At 42.1% G+C, this 7483-nt stretch overlaps 1 protein-coding gene across 6 annotated transcripts in view; it reads left to right on the plus strand.

The window, feature by feature from the left end:
- The window catches only part of Frmpd1 (FERM and PDZ domain containing 1), a 178140-nt gene that overhangs the window by 81257 nt on the left and 89400 nt on the right, over positions 1-7483 (plus strand). Inside the window, exon 1 of one of the 6 annotated variants that reach the window (XM_010619418.2) lies at positions 2618-2635. The exons of 4 other annotated variants lie outside the window; for them this stretch is intronic. The gene's annotated coding sequence lies outside the window, so the exon portion shown is untranslated. Of the gene's footprint in view, positions 1-2617; positions 2636-7150; positions 7223-7483 lie in introns of those variants that run through there. One more of the 6 variants, XM_010619414.2, reaches the window with a different exon arrangement.

Raw genomic sequence — 7483 nt, forward strand, 5'->3', positions numbered from 1 at the left:
ATAATGTATATTTCTATAATGCTATAAAAATTATCTGGGCTCCCATTAGTGAATAAAGATCAGAACAAATTTTCTGAGCAGCTGCTTCTTTACCAACAGGAGTGTACCCAAACTTAAAAGTATATATTTAATTATCTTTAAATTTTTATTTGACCTATAAAACCAGATAACATTTAGACAGACAAACATATAAGACAATTTAAACTAGAGTGCATCCAGATGGTTTTGGCCAATTGAATTATAAAATCTTTTAGTTATGACTAGTCAAAACCTTTGCAGGTCAATTAACAGATCTCATAGAATTAGAATCAAAAGGAATGAAAGCTGTTATTATAAAAGTAAACCTTCTATAACAAACTTGAAACCAACAAGCAAACATACGTATTTTCCTGTTAAATCATTTCCACATACCTTTTTTATATACTTAAGCCTTCTGGTCTTGTATATCTTTCTTTATATCTTTCTAATAAGACATGCATACAAAATCCTTTCATATCAAAAGTATATCTCTTTTACCCATAGTTTTTAAAATATTTTTTTCTGTTGTCTCACTTATTATAAACCTTATATATATAACAAACTTGTCTTCAGTTTTTAAAAATTTAAAGTGTCCCCTTTGTTTTCTGTTCTCAGATTGTTACATTTTAAATTTGACTGGCTGTCAATAGAACAGTATTAACCTTGATTTCTTCATCAAAAAAGTATAGAGAAAAGCAAGTTAACCCTATAATCACAATTCAAGAATTTGTATTGTACAAGAAGTGTTTTAAGCACACCAATTAAACTTAACTCAAATTGAAACAAAGATACATTTATCAAATAGCTAAAATTTATAACTTGATTTTTCTTGTAAAATCTCTTTATGTTGGTAAAACACAGTTGAAGTTTCTCTGGTTTTGTTTTGGATTCCAGACCTTTGTAGGCAGCATCAGGCTGATAACACAGTGTTGGCCTTGGGGCTCTTAAAGCCTGGAGTGTTTTTTTTTTCTTTTTTTTTAAATGGGAGTGTTAAAGGGAGAGTTGGCATGTCTCAGAAGTCTCTTTTGTAAGAGATCATGTATTATAGGAGTTAGTCCCTCTAAGTTAGAGCGGGGGAGGGGATATTGTGCCAAGCTAGGAAATTGTGAGGGATTTTTAAGGAGAATTTTGACAGGGGGACATTTGGCTACTGAGGGAGAGTGGATATCCCATACTTGAGGATTAACAAGAGAGGGGCTAATTGGCCAATTGGATTGGGAAGATGAGGATTGGAGGGCTTGAGATAGTACCAGGCAGAGGGAAGCTGTCGGAGTGTTGGAAGGGCTTAGCATAGAAAAATGAATGGTTGTTCCAATCTGGGATAAAATATCACGGCCTAATAAAGGGACCGGGCAGGATGGGAGAACTAGGAATGAATGAAGGAATGGAAAATTGCCAATTGTGTATGACAGTAAGGGAGTCTGGAGAGGGCGCTATAATTGGCCTTCTACCCCAACAATAGAAGTCTGAGAAAGGGAGGTAGGCCCCCAGTATTCTCGTAGTGCAGAGAAGCTGGCACCAGTATCCAATAAGAAAGAAATCATCCTATCTGCCACAGTTAAGGTTACCCTGGGCTCCTGGGCAGTGATCCGCGTTGGGCCAGATGTGCCAGGGCCTCTTCATAGTCCTTCAGTTGTCGCGAGACCTATCAGGTCCACATGTTGGGGAGCTGTGGGGCTGACAGTCTGATGGCGGGTGGACGCCAAGGGACAGTCTGTACCCCAATGTCCCCTCTGGTGGCATTTGGGACAGGGCTTAGTTGGCACTCTGGGATTAGGACAGTCCTTTGTCCAGTGGCCTTCCTGACGACACCTATAACAGGGGCCTGGTGGTTGGGAGCTCTTTTGTAGGGGGTTTCTTTCCTGTGGCATAGGTGGACTGGTCAAATTAAGAGCTTGTGCTAATAATTGATATTTCTTTGTAATTTTGAGGTCATCTCGGCCATAGTAGGCCTTGAATGCTGTGGCCAGAACCTCTGCCTGAGGGGTCAAGGGCCCCCGATCAAGCTTTTTTAGTTTAAGTCTAATGTCGGGGTAGCTCTGAGAAAAGAAATGTATCATAATTAATCTCTGGCAATCCACAGATTCAGGGTCTAGTTTAGTATGTTGACGGAGGCCGTCAGTCAGTCTCTGTAAAAAGGTGGATGGATTTTCGTTCTTGTCTTGCATAATTTCATTAAGCTTTTCATAATTAATGGCCTTCATGGCAGCTCCGCAGAGCCCATGAAGGAGACAATTTTGGTACCTGTTTCGAGCTGCAATTCCCATCTCTGTGTTGTAGTCCCATTTTGGGTCCTGATCAGGGACTGCAGCAGCACCTGCTGGGTGGTGGTTGTTGGTTAAATGTTCTTGGTCTGCATGTTCACGAGCCTGATCCAGCACTCTTCTATTTTCTTCGGGAGTTAAGATATTGGTTAAAACTACAAAAAGATTATGGTAAGTTGGTTGATAAGACTGAGTCAAAAGTTGAAATTGTTTTATAAAGGTAATCGGATCGGCTGTAAAAGAACCAAGCCTGGCCTGAATGAGAGCTAGTTCAGACAAGGAAAAGGAGTATGAACGTGGACAATTCCTTCGGCTCCGGCTACTTCACGCAAGGGTGCCATCGTGTGGCCTTTGTGAGTCTTGGAGCAAGTGAGGGGTGGAGTCAGCGCATGGGGTGGGGCAGTGGGAGGTCCAGGGGAAATGAGAGAGGCGGGAGATTCAGAGGGTTGGGAGGAGTCAGATGGAGTAGGGGGCGGAGTGGGAGGAATTTTTGTCGCTGGATAAGGAGGAGAGTCATCTGCCGGATCAGGTTGTGTGGGGGAGTCAGAAAGAGAGGAGTTGGTGGTGGAAAGGCTTTGAGTCAGCAGAAGTATTGGAGAAGTTTTGGCAGTGGAACAAAGAGAGGGCTGATTAGCAAGATAGGAAAAGCCTTGGACATATGGGATCTCCGACCATTTTCCTTGTCACTCGCATAAGTTGTAAAGGTCTCTGATTAGACCCAATTCAAAGGAGCCGTTAGGTGGCCAGACGTTTTGATTGCCTAATTTATATTAGGGCCAAATTTGAGTAGATAAGCAAATTAGCCATTTAGGTTTTAAATCAAGACCCTCCAAATTCCTGAGTAAGCATCCCAAAGGAGAGTCTGCGGGTATGGAGTAGCCAGAGCCCATGACCACCGGGATAAGGAGGTTATCAGAAGACCAGATGTCTCCGAGAGTTCTGATAAGAACCCCTCTTCTCTAGACCTGGTCTAGAGGACGGAAACTTGGTTTCTTGTGAAGGCGTCCCTCACACAAGATAGGAGTTTAAGTGAAGCTAAGTCCCGGACTTAGCTCAAATGCAGCAAACCTGGTTTGCGAGAGAGTGAGGACAGAGCCTGGCGCCCGGCTGTGTCCCAAATGTGATCCCAGTGGGTGGTCTGAGGTCTGGGGTCCCCGTTACCCTGAAGACTTTTCCGAAAGGGGAACTTACCCAAAAAGTGTGGGTCGGAATATCAGCGGGTCGGTGCTGGCTGTGAAGATGTCGGGGAGGAGAATGGTCGCGGACGTCGGACGGGAGCTGAGCAGGGGCGCCCTAGAATCTGGGTTTCGGGCCTCAGGCGTTTTAGCCTGTGGGCCTGGCAATCCCAGATCCCACTTCTGACACCAATGAAAGGGGTCTCGAACCCCCTTTGGGTGCCCCTTGCCCAATTATGCCACTCAAGCATCGAGAGGTCCAGCAGGAGATCTTTATTGTAGGGAGGTGAGCGGGAGGCAGGAAGGCAGAGAGTGAGAGAGCAAGATAAGAGGAAGTGCTGGGCTATTTATAGGGCAGGCAACGGAAGATCCCTCCTTAGGAGAAGCGGTCTTTGTTATCCTATCTCAAGCCAGGTTGCCTTTTGAATTTCGCGCCTTGCAGAAGCTCTAATTTCGCGCTTTACAATTTTGGCGGGAGAAAGGACTCAGTAGGGGAAGAACCCGGAAGTAACATATAAAATGGCAAGGGGGGGGTTATATTTTAACATGTGCTATCTCCTAACACTTCAGAGCCTGAAGTGCTGCAAGGAGCCAGCCTTGTGTTGAGAGGCTCAGCTTCAGTGGCCCAGGATCAGCAGATTCAGAGGGCCCAGGCCACAAAGAGACCATGTACCTTTGCCCACATGGCCCAGCAGCCCCTTTCCCTTGGGCTTATTGACCATCTTTGGGAAACTCTTTGGGGTGGGGCTACGGGGATTGAACTTGGGACCTTGTGCTCACAAGGCAGGAACCACTGAGCTAAATCCCTGGACCCTTCAGGGGACTCATTTGATACTCACATTCCTGTGGCTGCAATTTTGGGAATGTGGCCTTTTGTCTTTAAAAATAGCTCTGTGCTGGGATGCCCTGGAGCAGTGTCCAGGGATGGAGGGGAGGTGCCGGTATGGGGAAGAGGCACAAGTCTCCTTCCTTGGAGGAATCCCTTCAGATCTGCTCAACTGGTAGTTGATCATTTCTCACTCTGAAACATGCCCTGTCTTCTCTAGACTGTTACCAGAAAGGAAGCTGTTTGAACTATAATATCTACTCTGTGTATATTTTATATTTTTCCATGGTGTATTTGTTCTCGGCCCTGACCATTTATGAAGCCTGTTTGAGTAAAGGTTCTTTCAGTGTTCATAATGGCAATGTAATTGTCAAGGGTTCTTCTTAAGTTTAACTGGTAATTATTTCTGCATTTGTGCTTTCAAATGGCAGTATATGTAATCATTTTATATATAGATAGGATAATCATTAAATACTCTTGGACCTAAATAGCCCACAGGTTTTCAAATTTGTGGGATTATAGGATGTAAGACAAGACAGTGGAAATTTTCAGGTTGAGCGGCTGTTTCAGGTGCAGTGATGACTTGGGACAGCCACTGTAACTAGTGACAGAATCAGGATGTGAGCAAACACCCTCTACTCCCTGTTTGGTCTACTCTGTAGAGTTTAGCCCTGGAATTATAAGTGAGAAGGAAAAAAAAAGTACTATTTGATTTAACTTTCCTGTATGCTTTGATCTAATAAAAATGAAATTTCCAGCTTTAGAAATGCCTGCAGTGATGACTTGGGACAGCCACTGTAACTAGTGACAGAATCAGGATGTGAGCAAACACCCTCTACTCCCTGTTTGGTCTACTCTGTAGAGTTTAGCCCTGGAATTATAAGTGAGAAGGAAAAAAAAAGTACTATTTGATTTAACTTTCCTGTATGCTTTGATCTAATAAAAATGAAATTTCCAGCTTTAGAAATGCCCCTATATTAAAGTACAGTCTCCATTAGTATTGCTGGAGAGAACAGGCTGGAAATACAAAATCTCAACCCCACTCCAGTCTGCAGAGACTCTAGGGATGGCACCCAACAATATATGTCCTCCCAATGACCACTACTCGGTAAGCTTGGAGACCCGCTGCATGATGTGACCTAAGCCATTCCCTCCCTCTGATTTGACAGCCAGTACTGTAACTCATTTTGGCTCTTTTTATGTATTTTGGGTTTTCTTCACTAACAAAGGAATTTTTCTGATGCCAGTTTTTATAAAAACCCCTTTTCTTTATTATTTTTCCCTACTACTATACTACAACACACACACACACACACACACACACACACACACACACTAGCGGAAGTGAAATATATAAATATATAAGTAATAACAAGCAAATAAAGGAATTCAAGAGAAACAGTTTCCCTAAATTTCAAAACTTACTAGTTTGTTAAATACAGTGATAAATTAATCTGCTTCTAATATTGTACTGTTTTCTGTCATTTAGTTCTTATTTCACTCATTAATTTGGTAAGTATTATACATGTTTTGTTGTTGTTTTTGAGACAAGATCCAGCCATATAGTCCAAGCTGGCCTTGAGCTCACTGTGTACCCTAAGCTGGCCTGGAATTCAGGATCTTCCTGCCTCAGCTTTCTGAGTGCTAGGATTATAAGTGTTTGCCACCATGCCCAGCTAAAAAAAATATTTTAGTACCTTCTATTTGCGTAGCATATGCTAAGTATTTATTTGAGTTTATGGCAAATAAGTAGAGAACATGTTCAGAAATAACTACAAGCCAGCCAATAAAAAGTATAAGTTAGTAAAAGGGCTGTGGAAGCCTAGAGACAATAGGAAGAATGTGTTGTAGAGGGAACTTTTGGTTGGAAAATGTCATGAAGACTATGGCGTTTGGGCAAGGCTCAGAAGGAGGTAGGGTTTTAAACGGGGGAGTCTGGGAGTGAATAGACAGCATTTGTGACAGAGGTAGAAAAAGGTAAAAGCATGGCAGGGGAACTTGATGCAATTTGTTTGGAGTTATTTGCAGGTAATTAGAAGGAAATGAGGCTCTGCAGGTAGGTAAGTACCAAAAGGAAGAGGATCTTCATGTACCCACGTTAGAGTTACTTTGTATCATGAAGGCAATAGGGAGCCAGTGAAGGGGTTTCAATAAGCGTGAGGTGTGACCAGAGCTGTGCTTCCAGGAAGATTAATATGCCATCAGTGGGTCAGATAGATTGAGGGTGGGGGCAGCAGGGAGGCTTTTGCTGTTTTGATTTTATAACTACTTTGCAGTAGTCGGTGTGTTGGTAAATTGAAAAATTGTCTTAATGTTTAGTTAGGAGGTAAAAGCTTTTCTTATGGTGGTCATTGGATTTTGAAGTAAGCACCCAGGACATAGATTATTGCCCAGAGAATACAGCTTTAATTTTATAATGGGGAATCTGTAAGAAAATAAAAATTGCTTAATAGAATGGCTTTGCAGGAAACATCCAGAACTAACTCCTTCCTTCCTTTTCCCCATTTTCCTTTAAACAAAATGTATTTGTACTCATTTCACTTGGTAATACTAGTAATCTGCAAGTAGTGAATATCTAAAATGTGGCTCTTGCTTACTTTTTCCTACCCAACATCCAACATTTTTTCCTCTCTTACTCAGGGGTTGACTTTAGTATAATGCCTGCATCTTTAGTATAATGCCTGAATATGATGCCTGAAATTCACAACAGTCTGCCATATTTTACTTATAGCTAGGATGGGAATAGTTGTCTGAAATCAGAATGTCATGAACTTTTAAATATGTTGTTATTTCTAGTGTCTGTAGTAGAGGGAAGACGCTTACTGTTAATTTTTTCAATAGGTCTGTCGTTATAAGGCTTCAGTCATTCAATCAATGTTTACTGAACATCTGTGAAGCCCTGAAGATTCATAGTGACTCAGACAACATTGGCTCTGCTGGTGAGGATCTTCTAGCTGTGTATATCCTAGTAAACAGTCAGGTAGAGTTCTGAGAAAGGGAACATGCCAGATACTATGGAAGCACCCAGCCAGAGGTGGAAGTCAAAGAAAACTCAGTAGTGAGCAGTGTATAAACTAAAACCTAAGTATCAGTTGGGGTAGACTCATGGTTGCCTAAGGTTGGAGCGGTAATTGGGTAGAAATGGGAAGTGACTGCTAATGGATATGGGTTTCTTTTTTTTTTTTTTTTTTTTTTTTTTT

The sequence above is a fragment of the Fukomys damarensis genome, unplaced genomic scaffold, assembly GCF_012274545.1.
Source record: "Fukomys damarensis isolate Sample0158 unplaced genomic scaffold, DMR_v1.0_HiC HiC_scaffold_36, whole genome shotgun sequence".
Classification (NCBI taxonomy): domain Eukaryota; kingdom Metazoa; phylum Chordata; class Mammalia; order Rodentia; family Bathyergidae; genus Fukomys; species Fukomys damarensis.